This window comes from Tamandua tetradactyla, chromosome 1 (genome assembly GCF_023851605.1).
Source record: "Tamandua tetradactyla isolate mTamTet1 chromosome 1, mTamTet1.pri, whole genome shotgun sequence".
Taxonomy (NCBI): domain Eukaryota; kingdom Metazoa; phylum Chordata; class Mammalia; order Pilosa; family Myrmecophagidae; genus Tamandua; species Tamandua tetradactyla.
Window position 1 is genome coordinate 102,638,800 of NC_135327.1, and position 19,631 is coordinate 102,658,430.

General features: G+C 37.1%; 1 long non-coding RNA gene across 2 annotated transcripts in view; it reads left to right on the forward strand.

Moving 5' to 3' along the window:
- Positions 1-19,631, forward strand: part of LOC143685803 (uncharacterized) — a 67,675-nt gene that overhangs the window by 16,853 nt on the left and 31,191 nt on the right. Inside the window, exons 2-4 of one of the 2 annotated variants that reach the window (XR_013176751.1) lie at positions 3,420-3,560; positions 8,428-8,550; positions 14,867-15,025. This is a non-coding gene — a long non-coding RNA (uncharacterized LOC143685803). Of the gene's footprint in view, positions 1-3,419; positions 3,561-8,427; positions 8,551-12,691; positions 13,395-14,866; positions 15,026-19,631 lie in introns of those variants that run through there. The other variant, XR_013176748.1, reaches the window with a different exon arrangement.

The window sequence follows — 19,631 nt, forward strand, 5'->3', positions numbered from 1 at the left end:
CTAGAGAATCTAATTATTTGCCCTACATTTTTAATTAGAATTACCTGATTGATATTGTGACTTAAGTTTTTTTTTAGTAGATTTTTTCAATTAGAGAAGTTGTGGTTTACAGAACAATTTGACTTAAATTTGACATGCATTAGGAAATGTAATTAATTAAGCTTATAACCAAAGTTTGACTGTTTATTAATGTTTAAATTTCTTTGTGTTGTATTTCAAAAAGGTACTTAAGAGTTTACAAAGATTGCATTAGTTTTGAAAGCTGGCCTTAACAGGAATGGGATGTGTTTGATAAAATAAAAAAAATTTTGATTTGTAAGTGTAGGTTAAAATGTTTAAGGGAATTTAGTGAACTAAGTTTTTGAATGGGTTTTAATTATGATATGAGAACATTTGCTATATTAAACTTAGTTTTTAGTTAAAGTGAAAATAAATCAGGGCCGTGCGACGGTGGCTCAGTGGCAGAGTTCTCCGCCTGCCATGCTGGAGACCAGGTTGGCCTCCCAGTGCCTGCCCATGCCAAAATTGCATAAAGAAATAAATAAATCAGAGTAAAGCGTGCTTATTTTAATAAAAAATGATTTAATTCATAAATTAACTAACAAGAATTACAAGTTGAATTTAGAGGTTTAAGAAAAATTTAGTTTTTAAATTAATAAGAATAATGAATTACATATTTAGACAGCTCTAAGTGGTTCATTTTGCATATAAAATCCCTTCCTTGGACGTTAAAATATCCACTGATCTTCAACCCAATGATAACTGTCAACTGAATATGACAAGATGACAAATTTATGTCACTCTAGAAAATCCATTTCATTATACTTATTTGTATTTAAACAGTGATATTTCTTGCATTTTAACATAAAAGTATCATACGTTTATTATTGGAAATTTGTAAAGAAAATTATAAGAAACAATAAAAAATCACCATTAACTTGTCAAAAAATAACCACTGCTAATATTTTGTTTTATTTTATCTCAGTCTTTTTTATATATTCTAAGCATTAATCCATTAAAATAATGGACCCATTGTATATATGATTATTAAGCTTATTTTAATGTAATTTTATTGATATATGTTATATATTCACAAACCACATAATCATCCAAAGTGTACTGCCAATGGTTCACAGTGTCATCGTATAGCTGTGCATTATCATCACAATCAATTTTTTTCTTTTTTGTGAAAAATAATACGTACAAAAAAGCAATAAATTTTAGAGCACAGTGTAACAATTAGCTATAGAACAGATTTCAGAGTTTAGTACAGATTACAATTCCACAAGTTTAGATTTTTACCATTAAGTGCTCCAAAACACAGGAGATTAAAAGAAACACCAATTTAATGATACTCATTCTCATTTTTTAGTACTCATTTGTTAAACCCTACCTTCACTGTATAACTTCACAATCTCCTTTGATCTTTCTCCCTCTCTTCAGTGGGCTATGCCCATCCTATCTTTTTCATGTTGGAAGGGGCTTTTGATAATATGGGGTAGGGGGTTAGAACTGATGTTCTAGAAAGGCTGGCCCTGGTAGGTTTCAGGACTTATCTGGCGTAGGAAATCATCTGGAAGTTGTAGGTTTCTGGAAAGCTATCCTAGTGCATGGAACCTTTGTAGAATCTTATGTGATGCCCTAGGTGTTCTTTAGGGTTGGCAGGAATGGTTTTGGTTGGGGTTTGGCAAGCTATGATAGGTAGCAATGTCTAGATGAAGGTAGCATAAGAGTGACCTTCAGGGCAGCCTCGACTGTATTTGAACTCTCTCAGCCACTGATATTTTATTTGTTATACTTTTTCTCCCTTTTGGTCAGGATGGCATCGTCAATCCCATGGTGCCAGGGCTAGACTCATCCTTGGGAGGCATATCCCACATTGCCAAGGAAACTTTCACCCCTCTATGTCATGGGTGTAATGATTTCACTTGTAGAGTTGGGCTTAGAGAGAGAAAGGCTGTATTTGAACAACAAAAGGCTGTATTTGAACAACAAAAGAGGTTCTCTGGAAGTAACTCTTAGGCACTCCTATAGGTAGGCTAACTTCTCTACTATGTGAATAAGCTTCACAAGACCAAGCCTCCAGATCAAGGGCTTGGCCTATTGACTTAGGGGTCCCTAATGTTTTGCATATATGGTTTTTTATATGTTGCTTTTAAAATTTTAACTGTGATTATAGCAACATGTGCAGATTTTATATGTCAAAAAGAGAGAGTCAGAGTCCTGGCTGACAACTGAAGTCATCTAATAGAGGGAGTATTGGATTTTGAGTCAGAGAAAGGAGGGTAAATCCTGATTTCAAGGCCGACCAGCTGAGGGGACCTTGGATCAGTCTCCTAACATCTTCTGCCTCCACTGCCACACCTGTGGAGGTGATGATACCTGCCTTATTTGCTTGTTGAGGCCATGTGGTATCTGTATCTGCAAAGGGCAGCACCTGACAGTAGTGGTAGCTTTTGTTATACTAAGAATCCTAGCAGCTGATGTCAGGAGCAACATAAATCAGTGATCTGAGCTTAGGGCATCTCAGAGACATGGAAGAGTTTTTTGTTCTCCTCTCAATTTCACATATAACTTGTTTGAGCTGGTCAGCATGGTTGCCAGTAGATTTGGAAGCATGTGCTATAATCGCTGCAAGGATGAGTATACAGGCCAATTGATGGTAAAAATTCAAAACAGGCCAAACAACACACTGCCCTGAGAGGCAATAACATATGGATTTACATAAAAGTAAGTATTTGTTCTAATTGCTTTTATGCTTGGTCAGAGACAAATAATTTAAAATGACAAAAACAAGTACTTTGGAACAGGTACATTGGAAAACCCAGCAGGCTAAAATTTAGCACCCTGGAGAGTAATAGGTATGAAGGGAAAATATTAAGAGGGTGGCCCTCAGTTTTCAGTTGGAAAACTGGAGACTGCATTTGTGCGAGTCCAATTAGTACAGCTTGTCAGATTTTGTCAAATTGCAGAATTACATTAGTTTTTAAAAAGAAATTCTTTATATAATGGTATTAAATGTCTTTATTCCCTTGTGGTTGAACATAACCCTTTCTATGACTTTTTCTTCTCAGAAGAGAAGAATTTCATTTTATGTACTAGACATCCTATTTTTTTAGACAGAAAAATGAGACATAAAAAAGACCTCCTGGAAATGATGAGGAGAAGCCAACTTACCCTTCATACATACATTCTGATTTCCAAATATTCATAACCACCTCTCTTAAGACACTCTCCTGAATTTTACCCAAGGCTGCCTCATTGCCCAACTTCTCTGACAGGTTTTTCCTTCTTACTTATCGTTGTACTGATATCTGGTGTCAGAACATTGTGGATTGTGCTAGAAACACTATGTAATTATATAGGCTTTCTGAGCTCAAAGTTACCTCACCTATTTCATCCCTTTATTTTTCTAACAGGGGAAAAGAAACCCAAGATATAAGACATCAGTGGGAAATTGGCACTGTGGATATTGGAGAACCAATGACACTATATTAAACTTCAAAATGAAAGGATTCTCGTGGCAAAATTCACTTGCTTCCACTTTCAAAGGTCAACAGGTAACATCTTGAAAAGTGGAGTGATTTTTCAAGTGATCTGTAAATATTTCATGCGTTTAGAAATGAATGTTGTAACTTAATCATTTTGGTGACTATAAATACTCAGACGTCATTGCTCTCTGTCTTCCCCCTTATACCTAAAGACTTGCACAGTGTGTAGACTGTAATAGTTTAATGGCAGAAATAGACTATCAAGCTGGCACGTCTCCATTTTTAGTTTACTAAAATTTTGACCACAATTCGTAATATATGCAGATTAAGATTATTTAAAGAAAACGGCATTCTGAATACAAATATACTCCTCTTTGATTTGAAAACAGTATTTTTGTCCTTACAAGATCCAATAAGTTGTTTTTAAATAATTATTGTTTTATTGGTAGCAAGGTCAAGTGTTGAAAGAAAAAAGTGGGAATGGCATTAAAATTGTAAAACAATATATTTTGATATCAAAAGAAATTGTTGAGGTAAACTGATGTCTGCAGTTTTTAAACTTTGAAAATTAATGCCTTTTCTATATTGACATGCAAAGACTCATTATAGAGATTGGGGGAAAAATAAAAGTACTAAGGATTCTTGAAGTGTGCAAGTCATACGGTCTTAGGTTGTTTAAGCAGGTATTTTGGGTACTTTAAAATGTTACATGATTTAGTAACATAACAAAAATATATACTTTTTTCCTTAGGTAAAAATCATTTTGAAATCAAGAGCTTTGTCTCTTATCATGTAAACAAAAATAATTTTGACTTCATTAGTTAAAGATATAGAATTTAAAGAGGTCTGCAAATTCAATGTGGAAAGTGCAGTAAAAAAAAAAAGGATATAGAATTTATTAATCTTACTACTGTGGTTCCATCAAAGGGGACTTATTTGATTATTGATTTTGGGGAATAGACTCCAAAGTAAATTAGGGATTCTGATCTTTAAGAAGTTTTAAAAGACTGACTGGGCTGATCCATTTGGAAGGTACCTTCTAATGAAAAGAACATGTATTTTCAAAATATGCTTTGTTAAGAGGGTTCCCTTTTTAAAATCTGAACAATTCTGTTTGCACCTGTTTCTATTTTGAGGAATTCAATTTGCCCTGAGAGTTTGAGTACTCGCCACTGTCTCTGGGAGATAATTGTTAAGTCAAGGTCAATGCAACTAACCGGTTAAAACATAATGGTGTGCCAAGGCCACTGGTTTAATCTAGGCAGGAGCCAATAATCTTCACATACAGAAAAGCTCTCCAGACAGCCACATTCCCTAGCTGTGGTTCCTTAATCTATGCTGCTGGCCACTGAGAAACCAGGGAAAAGAAAGTAGAGGCTTTGGAGACCCCAACAGAAAAAGTAGAAACCAGCCCACATCTGTCCCCAGGTGTTTTGGGGTCACGATGTGGTTACAATAGTCCTTACTGTATGTACAGAACAGCACATTCATATTTACCTTTCTAGAGCTGCACCCACTGATACCATAGATTTGGAGATGGACTACCTCTAGAAAGAATTAATGCCCCCAATCAATGCAAGCATTTTCTTTTCCTTTGCACAGATTTTGGCTGCATAATGTAATCAAAGAAAGGAACAAAGAGCAGCAGTGGTAGCAATAACAACAAATTTTTACAACACAAAGAAAGGAGCATAGCCAACTGAAGAAAGGGTAGTTTAGATCAGGCGTGGACTTGTGCACCAACTATGGCTTGTGAGACAACTGTTTTTATAAATAAAGCTTTATTGGAGCACAGCCAGGCCCATTCATTTACATATTGTTTATGGCTACTTTCATTCTACAATAGCAGAATGAAATGCTGCAATGCCTAAAATATTTATTATCTAACCTTTTATAGAAAAGTCTAAATCCCTGGTTCAGATTAAAGAACTATGACATATCTCTGTTTTTTTTTTTTAAAGGCTCTTTATATTGTTACTTCTCAATAGCAATTTTGGCCTACTTCACGGCTAGATAATGGGTCTAATGAACTGTTTATCACAGTGTGGTCATTAATAAACAGCCCCAAATGTCAAGATTTAAAATTCTTTTTTTCACAGGCCTAGTTACAGTGAAGAGGGCTCAACACATGAAAGTTGTGGCTGCACATTCACCCTAACGGGACCGTGTGAGAGATTAGCAAATCTTGGTGCAGAAAGTTCTAAAGCATGAGGGACATTGTAGAGTTCAACATTTTTACTGTGTCTTTGCCTATGTCCTCATTAAATTGTGAATTTGTATAAAAGACCACAATGTTAAAGAAACTTGTAATGATAAAAGTGTATATTTTTGCCTTGGTGCCTAAAAATATTTTCTTCTTCAACAATTTGGTATAATTATTTTATTGTATTGCATTGAAATGTTTAAGACTCAATTAGTGCCACTAAATTATAACTGCACTTTTGACTGTGACCAAAGCAGCCAGGAAGGAAATTTACATTGTAGTTGTAAAATACAGATGTAATGGTAGATAAAGCTTTTTCCCATGAGGTCAGGCTTTGACAATGGGTGCTGTGCTAACAAAATGCAGTATACTTGGGCAAACATTCCAGATAAGACAGCACCCAGTTTTATCCTACCCACTAAAAACAAAAAGGCCTGAGGGACACTATAAGGAAGTAATCAAGGTAATAATAACAAAACAATAATAGCCAACATTTATAGAGTTCTGACTTTGTGTAAGGCACTGTACTAAGGATTTTTCAAAAAATTAATTCATTTAATATAATAAACCTATTAAACAGGAAGTATTATTATTATCCCTACTTTATATACAAGGGGTCTGAGGTGTAAAAATGAATTTTCATGCCTTCACTGTTGGGTTGTTGGTGGGGTGGATATTGGGCACCTGCTGGATTTTATTTATTTCAGGGGTCACTTTCTCAATGCAGGAGGCCCCGAGGACATACCTCATATGGGGAAGAACATGAAATGGGTTAGAGGGTTAGTGACCTTCTCTCTTTCTCAGCGTGCTGATTCCCATGTCTTGCCTCTAGGTTGTCCTCAATTACCTTCCAGATGCCCTCACGATGGCAACTCTGATTCTTCTTCCTGCCCCTTCTTTTGCTGCCTCCTCCCTCACCCTTACCATACCCACTTCACTCCAGTTGTATCAAGCCTCTTGCAGTACCAGAAATGTATCTTTCCTATATGATTTCAGATCCATCATTTCCCAGTTACACTGTTTCTCAGTCTTCTTAAGTCTTTGGATCTACACCTCTTAAATCAGGCAAAGAACAGCATTTAATTCATAGGATTGCTTGAGGAATAAGCGAGGTTGTAAAAGCCATGGACGTGACATACTACTCAGTAAATATAAGAAGTCTATTTTTCTTCTTTCTTCCTATTGCTCCTGGAAAAGCAGACCTCAGGGGTCAGATGCCTGGACTGGAATGCTGACTACATTTACCAGTTGCGTGACCTCAAACAAGCTCCTTAACTTCTGCATGCTGAAGTTTCCTTGTCCATATCATGGAGATCTTGATAGTACCTACAACACCTGGTTAATCTGAGGATTAAATGCAGTACTATATGGAAAGAACATTACTTGGCCCAGAGGAAGCATTGTAAATGTTCATTATTTTTACCTTCTCCCTCCACTTTCACCTTCTTCCCCTAGGAATACTCTGAACTAACCTGTTGTCCAACGTGCTCACACACACGCAGATACCCACACTCGTGCACGCAAATATATTCACGCATGCACACACAAGAATGAGTTAGACACCTTTCCTTCCTTAGCTTATCACTTTTGTGGCACTTCAGATTGTTGTCTGTCTTCCCGCACCTTTATATGCCCAATATCTAGGAGAGTACCTAGCATCTAATAGGTGTTTAATTATTACTAGTTGAAAAAGAAATGGATGAATGTTAATCACTTAGGATGATGTAGAAGTATGATGGAGCCATTCATCCATAAGAAACGAATACCCTTAGGTATAAGGCTGAGATTAAGTATGATGGGAGAATCTGACTCAACACGATGAAACTCAGAGTATTAAATACCTCAATGGGTATTTTTTTAATGGTACTTAAAACTTAGTAAGTATCCACAACTTATTGGGATTTAAAAAATGAAATGCCAAGTTAATCTAATGAGAGTAGTTAGATATAATATGTTTTAAATACTGATCTCAAGGTCCATTTGTATGGGGAAAAAAAATCTTAAAAACCTTGATCTAGATTATGAACAAACAGGAAATAAGCCCATAAGATAATTACTTTAAAGACAAAATATCTAAAACGTCTAAGAATAGGTAAACTACAAAAACATTTCCCATGTTACAATCATTATCCTTGGTTGAGTTAAGGGACAAAGTGTGACAGAGGAGAGGAGAAACAAAGTTTTTGTTATTAAAACAATTATTCTGGTGCTGCATACAGAAATTATCTTCAATTAGCAGATATCACATGGCATGAAGTATGGAAAGTTTACAATAATATTGACTCATGAGAGAATGGGATAGCTAGCACAAATAATACTTATCAAATAGACACTAGACATTTTAAAAAGTAAACTTAAAATAAGATCTAGCTCTTTAAATTTGTAGATTTTAGTTGTTTTGCGATTACATAGATGAAGTCCCTGAATTATTTGGTGAATAGATTGAAATATGACCATTATAGAAATAAAATGGCAACAACATTTACTACTTTTATTTAACTTAATATTTGTTATATCTATTGCGCATATATAAGTTGTACATTTATGATCTGTTTATGATTATATAGCTTTGGTTATATATGATCTTTGTTTCCTAAGACTTAGCAATGAGAATTATCGACTGTGATGACTATTGCTTGGGAAACCAATTAGGAAATTCCTGCACAAATATTGAGTGTCTGTTCTACATGACCCTATGAGGGATTCACCTTTTTTTTTTTTTCACGTGGGCAGGCACCAGAAATCGAATCTCAGTCTCTGGCATGCCAGGCAAGAATTCTGTCACCAAGCCACTGTCGCACCACCTGAATTCACATTTTTGATGAGAAAGAAAAGAATAACTGGAGCCTAACTGAAGTAAGAGTTTCAGAAACTAAATATTAACTTAGTCCTAATCTGGGGCTAGTAGATGATGTTTCTTTTAAAAAAATATTTCTATTGTGACATCTTCATCTACCATATAGTCCATCCAAAGTATACAATCAGTGGGTCACAATATCATCACATAGTTGTGTATTTATCACCATGATTGTTTTTAGAACATTTCCATCACTCTAGAAAAAGAAAAAAAAAAAAAAAAAACATACCCCTTACCCTTCTCACTGACCATTAGTATTGCAATCTACACAATTATTTTCACCCATTAAGCCCCCTATTATTCACTTATTTTTTGTCCTTATTTTTTTACTCATCTTTTCACATCCAGGATAAAGGGAGCATCAGCCATAGCTCTCACAATCACATGGTCACACTGTAAGAGCTGTATAGTTCTACAATCATAAAAAAAAAACACAGTTCAACAGTTTCAGGTACTTCCTTCTAGCCACTCCAATAAACCATAAACTAAAAAGGAATATCTATATCATGCATAAGAATAACCTCCAGAATGACCTCTTGACTCTGAAGTCTCTCACCCACTGAAACTGTCTCATTTCTCTTTTTCCCCTTTTGGTCAAGAAGACTTTCTTAATCCCATGATGCCAGGTCCAGGCTCATCCCTGGGGGTCATGTCTCATGTTGCTAGGGAGATTTACACCCCTGGGAGCCATGTCCCGATGTAGTGGGAAGGGCAGTGATTTCACCTGCCAAGTTGACTTAGAGAGAGAGAGGCCACATCTGAGCAACAAAAGAGGTTCTCTTGGGGTGACTCATAGGCATAATTATAAGTAGGCTCAGCTTCTCCTTTGCAGGAATAGGTTTCATAGGGGTGAGCTCCAAGATCTAGGGCTCAGTCTATTGAACTGGCTGTCCATTATTCCCAAAATGGGGAAGTTGAATATTTCCTCCTTTCTCTCTAGTCCCCCAAGGAGACTTTGCAAATATTTTTTTGTTCTCTGCCCAAATTACTCTGGGATGAATCAGGTCATCACACTAACCTGTACAAACCAACAAGATCTCACTCTCTATTGAAGATCCCATGTAATTATGGTGTTCACATAAACTCACCATGCAAATTAAATTAGATAATGTATGCCAAGAATATACATTTTGCCAAATAAACATCTCTTCCTTTGGTCTCACACAGAAGTTAGATGATGTTTGAATGCCGTTTCCCTTCAGGCTAAGTTTCCCAAACATACCCTTATTGTTTTTTTTTTTTTTTTTCCTTAAAATCAATTCAATTTTGTGATGAAAGCCTTCTGGATTGTGCAGAATCTTCTGATTTTCAATTTACCTAAAGTACCTTATGATGCTATTAATAGTTCAGCCCCACATTCAGAGCAAATTAAAATTAAGAACAGCTTTTTAGCATCTGTTTGGTATTATGTTAAGTATGGTTGGGGGCATAAATCATTCATAAAAAGAGACATACAGCAATAGAATAAATGTTAGGTGTTTGTGAATTGTATATACTGTGTGTAAAAATAAGAAAAGGAAGGAGGAAAGAATGGCAGAAGAGAGAGGAAGACCATGTAGAATTTTATCCTCACCAGAGGCGCTTTATTGGTACAAGCAGAACTGGTTGGGGGAAGGTAGGAGAGGATGCTTCAACTGAGAGGTTCACATGAGATACTGCCCACCCGGGAGACTGGTGGTGGCCAGTGGAGGGCTTAGCTGTCATCAGATTCAATATCAGAAATTCTTTTAGCAAAGACTCCAAGCAACACCAAAGTCTATGAACTAAAAAAAAAAAAAAAAAGTTTGTGGAGTTTGAATTGGGCTCTTGAGATCTTCATGGTGATATTAATGTGGGAAAAATTGCTCTCCCTGAATTATATGCAAATATGAGGATATTTCTGTCTGGGAGAGTAGAAGTATGTAAAGACAAGCTGATAATGGGGTTGTTTGATGAATAGCCTAAGTAAGAGAGAAAGCCAAGATGGTGAAGGAAAAATTGTTGAGATCATGGGGACTAGAAAGTTTTTGCAATTTGAATGAGGGTTAAGGGACATAGGAAGTGACCAAAAATGCATTCATATGTCACCACAGGTCAAGTCATCTGGAAAAGGTCTAAAATTAGGACATGGTCTTAAAAAATTATTCATCTAAGCAAATGGGAAAGACTTCTATCTTAAAAGAAAAACATTTTGGTATGGATGATGGAACAGGTGCAGAACCCCAAGATACATTTCCAAGGGAGGGTGCTCCAAGTCTCAGGGCTGACAGAGTCACCAGTGGATAAGAGGAGGCAAAAAAGAGTCCACACTGTGAAAGAGGGAAAGGTGTGTGAGGCTGAAAAACTAAGAGCTAGAAAACAAGATTCCTAAAGAGCAGGAAAATGAGCTTGCTCCTTTGTAAGTTATTTGAGTACATATAGCTTATATACCCCTCTATCTAACCAGCAGTAATGAGACAACCTGTGATAGGTGAAGGCGAATGCAGAGAAAGAAAGGACAGCCTGAAAAGGAAAAAGCTCATATTTCTATGGGGTGGTGCAATAATAGGGGTCTTCTGTTTGGAGGTGCTGACCTATTTGTTAATTAATTTGTATAAGTCGGTTTTCCAATTGCGGCCTTTCACTTTGTTCACATCAGGGTGGTTCATAAACTCTGAACCCCATAGAAAAGCTGAAGACTATGTCCAGAAATCCCCTTCACATACCATCTACCTCTGTGTGTATAGCTTAGATGCACCTTCGATTGCTTATACAATGTTGGATCCATATTATACAGAGTAATATAATGGAGAGAGCACAGGTTTTAGTATTACAGATCTGGGTTTGAAGCCAGCTCAACCATTTACTAGTTGTCAAATTCTGGACACATTTCTGGACTTCATTGAGCAACAGTTTCCTCTCTTGCAAGGTGAAAAATAGTAATATAGTAATGCTTATTACTGTGCATGGAGCATATTAGTGATCATTTATAGAAAATGTCTAGGGTAGTGTCACATACACATGTGGCACTCACTTAATGGTGCTATCTTTATTATTCTCTAAAGACTACCATTACTACAGAACGCATTAGTTTCTTGTAGTTTGAATGTGTTTCTTACCCCCCTCCCCCCTACCCCTTCCAAGGAAACTGTGAAAAAACATTCTTAGTCATTCTTTATGTTTCTTTCTGCATTGAGTGCATGGTAGTATTTCCAAAACAATTTACCATGAGTACATTTTACTGGCTTTAGAGTATTTATTTTCTTTTTCTTTTCTATAGTGGTGCTAAGCAGGCTGGATTTTCTCATTTTTAATTAGCTATTTCCAACCATTTTTTTAGAAAAAGCTTTTGCTCCCTCTGCCTGGCATTGAACAATAAAGAACTAGTGTTGTTCTACCAAGAACAATTCTTAATGTGATGGTAGCACAACACTGTGAATGTAGTTTGCAACACTGAATTATATATTTCAATGTGGTTAAAAGGGGAAATTTTAGGTTGTATATATGTTACAGAAATTGAAATTAAAAAAAAAAATCCATGAAACTACACAACTCGAACAGTAAGCCCTAAGGTAAACCATGGACTATAGTTAATAGTACAGTTATGAAAGTGTACTTTCTTCAATTGTAACAAATGTATCATACCAATGCAAAGTGTTAATAATAGGGTGGTATATGGGAACCCTGTGTTTCATGCATAATTACTCTGTAAACCCACAACTTCTCTAATAAAAAGTTTTTTAAAAAATATTAAGGTACAAAAAGTATCTAAGAATGACAATCTAAAAAAAAATTTCTCTTTTCTGTACAAGGAACCCTTCTGACTGGAAGAAACCTCAAACATTTAATCCTATGAAAATCTGTAAATTCTATTGGTGAAAATAATTCATGTCAAATGCTTCCATTTAACTTAATTCCCTTCTTTGAACAGAATTTTTACCTTCGGTACAGTGACCTGTGGCAGAATTTAACGATTATATGAATCTCTTCTTTTCTTGGCTTTAAGGAAAGGATTGCCATTTTACCCTGGTCATATTTCCTTGTCTTCTTCAGTGATTGAATGATGGTGGTTGTTTAGAGAGAGTTGTTATTTTGAATGCCTCATGCAGATTGCAATAATTCACTTGTGAAGCACTTTAAAAAGGCAGTTTATAAATCAGAAAATTCTTCCCTTTCCCCTAGGGATTAGCTCTTGAAACTCATGAGGGAGCCAAGAAGATTACTTTTTGATATCTCCTGGAATTATGTGCCATCATAAGGTGCTGCTCCCGAGGGGAGGAAAACAAAGAAACAAAGCCCAACCTCTTCTTGGGAGGAAAAGAGCAGCTCTATGAGCAGACCCCAATCTGGCTAAGAATGCATCTTGATTTTTAACAGTATATACATATATATGTTTTTAAAATTTTACAGTACGAATACCCAGTCACCTGACATTGAAGGAGTTCCTCTAGGAGTCAATTTATTGTCTCTCACAGGCCCCAATAACTTCACTTTGCTTCAAGCAATCCCACTGAAGTGCACAAAATGGATTTGACACTGAGTAACCCAGATATTTTAACCTTCCACTAAAGAGCTGCTGAAGTGTTGCCACGTCAAGGCTGAGTCCCTTGTAATGGTGGTTAACGACTCTGTGCTCTAACTAGATGCTGCCCTGGGTTACTGCTGCTCTGAGAGCGAGAAGGAAACCATAATTCATCTGATGTGGCTTTTAGCTGAGGAGCATGTTAGCATTGACAAATGGCAAACCGTTGTGCAAAATCCTGAGTAAGTTGCATGTAACTAGAGCGCGATCACTTCCTCTGACATATGTTCATCCTGCCCCATTGAATATGGAAATGGCAAGATACCAAAAAAAAAAGCAATCAGGTGATTGATTTCTTTACAAATAGAGAAATGTTTTATTATATAAACTTTATGAAATAAAGTTTTTTTAAAAGTACAATTGAGTATAGTCAATTTTTATTTCCTACGTTCAAATTATAAGTACTGTGACTCTTGCTTCTTAATCCTCCTAATTCATTCACTCATGTGGGAACGCACATAGCTAATATGTATTAAGTCCTTGCTATATGTAAACCATGGGTCAAGGCACTTTGGGGAGTATGAAGATCAATCAGGTACAATCTCTGACCTCAAGGGTTTGGGAAGAGGCTAAAGCCAAGAGTTAAAAAGCATGTATAGTTCAAATTATAATCTAAGAGTGTATGTTATAAGTGCTGTAATAGAGCTTCCCCAGGTCATTAGGGATAAAGAATGTGCTCCTGGCCAGGGTGGTCAAGAAAAGTTGTAAAAAGAGATGAGAGCTATATCTTGTAGAAAAGTATAATTTTGAGAGCCAGCATGATTTCATGAGAGAAAGCAACATGAAGAAACACATAAAGATGGGCTCCTGCAATGCATTTTAGGGGACAAGCAAGAGGCCAGCTTGAATAAAAACTGGAATTTATATAAACTAGAAAGCTAACTCAGGTCCAGAATGTGGAAGAATTTGATTGCTAGAAGTTTAATCGTTATTTTTTAGGCAATGGAGAGCTGCTTGTGTTTTTGAAATGCAGAGTGACGTGATTAAAGAGGCATGCTAAGAAGATTAATTTGGTGGTGGCATGTAGGGTGGATTACACTTCTCTATCTTATAGATCAGCAGGCTAGAAGGAGGTCCTGAGGGGATTACTTGCTATTGTTTTTATTTTCCATTCTAATGCTTTTACCTTTAGCTTGAAAAATCAGAGTTGACTATACTTTTCATAAATAGCAATCCACATCTATCATTCATATTTTCCACTCTTAGTGATTTAATAGGACCAAAAGTTTCCTTTCATTTCTACCATCTGCAGTCTCTCCTTTCTCAATCTTAGAATAGCAGTGATTCTCAAACATTTTTGAGTGAAATACCCTATTAATTTTTTATTTTGCATATTACCACCCAACATTTAACAAAGCCCTGGGAACTAAATATCAAGTGTATTAGGGTTCTCTTGGGAAACAGAACCCCTCACCACTCACATATATATATATATATGTTTACACACATATAATATGTAAAAATTATGACATTTTTAATAAGAATTGGCTCACTTGCCTATTGGCAAATCCAGATTCCATAGGGTAGGCTGCAAACTGGGAACTCCAATGAAGGTTTTTGATGAATTCCTTCAGGAGAAGCTGGGTGGCCAAAGTAGAGATGGAAATTCTCCTTTGTGACTGCTGAAATAATCATTCCTCCTTTTATGGGCTTCAACTGATTGGATGAGACTTCTCTTGTTGTTGAAGGCAATCTCTTCAATTGGTTGTAGATAAAAATCAGCCATAGATGCAATCAACTTATTGTGATTTAAATCCATGAAATATCCTCATCAGATCAGTTCCTGCTTGACCAAACAACTGGACACCACAACCCAGCCAAGTTGACACATGAACTTAACCATCACACCAAGTTATTTCAAACTTCTGCAATAACCTCAAGAGACCAGATGATCAGTACTGTGATCATCATTCTACATGCAACCCTAAAAGATGGTAAGTAAAGCAATATTCCTGTCAAAATCCTTAGGATCAGTGGCTACGCTAAGATCAGAAGGCCTGATTCATTCTTTTACTCAGTCATCTCTCTCCATAGTGGAAGCCTGGGGAGTGCTGTCATGTACTACTACATAGAGTACCAGTTTTACCGGACAGTTGGTTACGTATATAATAAGAGTTCTTCTCTGGTAGATCAATTTCAAGGAGTTGATATGTATGACAGCTATTAGAGATTATAACCCTTTCAAACCCACTTTCCACCTCCCTTCCTGTACTACAAAGACTGCCAAACTAAACCCCCTCTCGACAATCTTTCGCAGTCAGGTTTCTCCTTATGGTCTAGGTTCTGCCAAGAAGAGACTTGCACACGGAAGAAATCAATAGGAAAGGGAAACAGATTTTCTGGCAAGCATGATGGCAGAGAGTTTGGGTTCTTTCCGGACAACTACAGCAAAGAATCTCCTCTCTGGTTCCCAGCAGCGTAGGTGTTTAAACATTTGTGGTTTTTACGAGAACAGTCTTGTTGAATGGCTGGTCGTTCCCCTGACTGCATTGTCACTGGTTCAGTAGCATCCAAACTTAGTTTCTTTTCCTCTTATATGTCTTGCGAGCTCCTTTAGACCCGAGAAAAAATCCTTTCCTGCTTAAAGTGGCTGGAATAATTCCTGTTGCCTGTAACTAAGAATCCTGACTGACACAGCATGAGCCCTAGTTGCCCAAAGAGCTTTTCCATGGGAATGGAATGGTCCAACAAACCAAAGAATGAACTGACAAGACAGAGTTGTATGGTGTACTTGCTGCATATATTCTACATGTTCATTTTTTCTTTCTTTCTAATACATAAATGATAAGGAAAAGTACAGGATGGCTGTTTTTCATGAAACTGATTTGTAAAAAATAACTACTCAAATAATCTTAAGTATAAGGAGGTGGATGGTGTGGTGGAGGATATTGTAAGCAGACAGGTACAACAGTAGCAGCTTGGATGGCAGGGAAATTCAAGGACAGGAAATACAGTCAAACTTGAGTCTCAGAAGAGTTAGTACTTGCTCCACCACTGCTTTAGTGATCTTAGAGGAAGGACTTTGAGGAGTTTCACTCCAGTACTCTGTTTAACACGACCAAGCTACTTTCAGCTCATTTTTCAACTTCTGTTAAATTGCATATTCATCAAGATTCTTGATTACTCAAAGTTTCTGCTCCCTCTTCACTTGGGCTTCTACAGATGTTCATAGTCATGACAGTATCTTGTGGCTTCTCTCAGTATACCCTTTCAGCTTCAACTCCTCTGGATTCTCACTAAGGTTCTAAAATGAGATTCCTAACAGTGAGAATCTGGTTAACCAAGCTCATTGTTTCACGCCAAACATGCAATCACCAATCATATCACATCAACTGTGATTGGGTGGGCTGTGTAATAGAGATGCAAGCTGTCCACCAAAACTGGTGTTCCTTTTGCCCAGTACAGAATTGTCAGTCAGAAGTGTCTGCTCCTTGCCATCAACTTAGCGGGCTAACCTGGGGTAAGGAAAGCATGTTTTAGGGAAGCTCAATTTTACACATGTTACAGTTGAGGCACCTATTTGGAGAAGGGCTAATTCGCAGCTACTCTACCACCAGCACTTGAGGGCTTAGGGCTACCAATAGACTACTAAATAAGGCTTGCTTTCCAGGCAGCCTGTGTGAGAAAGGAAGCCCAACTCTGGACACAACTAACAAGTTATTCTAGGTTTGGGTTGACAAAAAAGAGAACTGAAATTATGACACCACCCCTCCCCAGTGCACAGTCCATACCTTCTGCCAACCACACTCATCTGATTTCATCACCTGCCCAATCTGACTCTTTGAAATTTAAGGAGGCAAGTTAGGCTGTCCTTTTCCTATGTGCCCCCTCTTTTTGGGCAATTATCTTATTGCAATGCAAATGTTTACCCATCCCCACTAGCACCTGGATGGTAGATGTGATAGGCAGAATTTCTAAAATGATCCTAGGACCTATGAATACATAAGATAGGACTACTGAAATTATGCATTTTTTTAATATGACACAATTGATCTTCAGATCAGGAGATTGGCCTGGATTTTCCATATGGGCACAGTGTGAACACATGAACCTCTAAAAGCAGAGCACTTTCTCTGGCTGGTAGAAAGGAGGAGAGATTGAAGCACAATGTGATTCAACACACTGCTGCTGGTTGGAAGATGCAGGGGCCATGAGAGAAAGAATGAGGTGACCTTAATGAGCTGAGAGAGGTCCCCAGATAACAGATAGCAAAGAAATGGGAGCCCTCAGGCCCACTACTGCAAGGAACTGTATTCTCACAACCTGAATGTGCTTGGAAGTAGATTTCTTCTCAGAACTCCACATACGTTCCCAGCATGGCTGACATTTGATCTTGGCTTTATGGGACCCAGACCAGAAATTCCAGCTATGCTATGTTGGACTTCTGACCTCTAGAATTGCATGCTAATAAAAGGCTGTTGGTTTAAACTTCTAATCTGTGGTAATTTATTATATAGCATTGGAAAATATAGCAGAGACTCTGTCTTTTAATCTTTTCCTTCAGTGTTTAGCCAAGTGCCTAGAATTTACTAGTTGCTCAATAAATTCTAAGCAAACAATTCCTTCAAGGAGGAGGGGAGAACAGGGAAGACGGGAGGAGGAGAAAAAGGAAGGAAAATGCAGAAAGAATGGAAGATGGAGAGAGATGAAGGAAGAAAGAGTGATTAGGAGTAGGAAGTCCTCACTTAATGTGCATGCTGGAAATCTGTCAATAAAAGCCTGGATTAACCTTTATCTTCTCAAGAAACTCACACTTGTCAACCCTCCATGTTTTATTATGCCATTTTCTTGGTGCCCTGTTGCGGCACATTTTGTAACTTACCTGAACAGAAATCATAGATATGGTTCCATTTTAATTAAGACCAGTTAGGATTTAAGATATAAAAATTCATTTTCCAATCTCTTATGCATCCAGATAGTAAAGAATAGCCTGTAAAGTCTCTGAGGACAGTAACTCAGTAAGAAGTGAGACATTAATGTGGCTAGATTTTGAAAGAATGTGGCAAAAATATTTGTAAGTTGCTCTGTGAAATGCTATCCCTTGTCCTACTATAAGAAAAAAAAGAATTTTATCTCCTGCATGGCTACATGTTTAGATTTTGGAATAATGTAAAGAGAAAACAAACTTCTGATACATAAAATGTCATTTTTATAGCTCCTCACATAAATAGCAGGATAATTTTCTTCACAGAAAATATCCCTTCATGAGAATCTGGTTGGATGAGAAACTGGTTGGACCCAACCCTAAAGTGAAACTAGTATCAAAGTCCACTTTACTTTCTTGGACATTCCCTGAAGTGCAAACCTTGGAGGGAAACCTTATATATGAGTTTCAATTTAGTTTTCACAATCAGCTGAACTCCATGTTCAAAAGGCATGTTCAAATATCAAGGCAAGGAAAGGTACTATAGGGTTAAATTGCTTTCTTAATCTAATTAGACAAAAAAGGGGTGGTATATATCAAGGGGTTTATTTATTTATTTTTAAGTGTTGATTCCACAGTGCCAGGGTCAGACTCATCCCTGGGAGTCAAATCCCATGCTGGCTGGGAGACTTTCACCCCTGGATGTTATGGCCCACATAGGGGGAGCATTATGATTTCACTTGCAGAGTGGACTTAGAGAGAGAGAAGCCGCATATAAGGAACAAAAGAGGTCCTCCAGAAGTAACTCTTAGGCATGCCCATAGGTAGGCTAAATAAATAAACTGTACAAGAGTAAGTCTCAAGATCAAGGGTTTGGACTATTGATTTTTGGTGTCCCTAATATTTGACACAGTATCAGGGGTTTCCTCAGCGGTAAAGTTGAATAGTTCCACATATTTTTTCCCATCCCTCAAGGGACTTTGCCAATAAAATGTGTATTTCTTAAATAATAAGACTTGAAAGTTGAAGTGACTCCTTGATCCAAGGGCTGCAAAATGGGTGCTGTGTTAGTTGGCAGGAAAACAACACGAATCTTGTTTTACATCTCCTTCAGAGCTTTGGGCGATCAGGTTCGTTGTCAATGAGCTGTCATATTTTGAAAGGAATCTTTTTTTCTAAGCAGTAGGGCTCAAGAGTAGGCTTAAAATATTTAGTACTCCATGTTGTAAACAGATGTACTGTCATCCAGACTTTGTTGTTTCATTTATAGAGCACAGACAGAGTAAATTAAGCATAATTCATAAGGGCCCTAGGATTTTTTTTCTTTGTATTCTGTATGGCGGGGGTCACATTTCATTCTCTTTACATGTGAACATCCCCTATTGCAGCAATATTTGTTGAATTTTTGTTTGGTTTTTAATTTGTTTGCTTGCTTGTTTGGGAAGTGCATGGGCCGGGAATCAAACATGGGTCCCCCATATGGCAGGTGAGAATTCTACCACTGAACAACCCTTGCATCCCCTTTTCCTTGTCTTTTATGACTTTGGCACTTTGGAAGAATGCTATTTATTTTGTAGAATGTTCCTTAGTTTGGGTTTATCTGATATTTTCTTATGATTACAATGAAATTCTTTAACTGGGGTAAGGATACAGAGCAGGTTATCCTTCTCGTTGCA